We start from the raw sequence: 440 nt of genomic DNA, 5'->3' as shown, positions 1-440 counted from the left end.
GCTGAACCTGGAAAGAAGATAGAAGTGGATTGCAAAACCCAAATACTGTGGTCTTGGCTCCCTGACATAGGTCAAGAAGAGGTTGTTTGAAAAGTTGACCACATATTTCAGATATAGAAATCCACAGCACAGGACTCAAAGTTTTGAAAGGACAGATTTGTTACCATGGTTGTTTTGCTAATTTCAATGTTTTTCTTTCATCCTGCTCTATAATCAGGTTAGAATTTGACCTTGTATATAAAAAAATGCACCTTTCAGTGCGTGTTCAGATTAGGTGATTATTGTTGTGCAGGTCAGTTGGGAAGGTTTCTAAATTCACCACACGTCTTTTTACGTATGCAGAAATTTGGTTTCATGAATAGAAACTCCAGGCATCTGGAGTAGATAAAAATCCACTGTAAGGATCTGAGAAGTTTTGCCTGTTCTACTCTAGATCTTAC

Source organism: Nestor notabilis, unplaced genomic scaffold (assembly GCF_000696875.1).
Source record: "Nestor notabilis isolate BGI_N333 unplaced genomic scaffold, ASM69687v1 scaffold33097, whole genome shotgun sequence".
Taxonomy (NCBI): Eukaryota; Metazoa; Chordata; class Aves; order Psittaciformes; family Psittacidae; genus Nestor; species Nestor notabilis.
Note: the sequence above shows the minus strand (reverse complement) of the source record.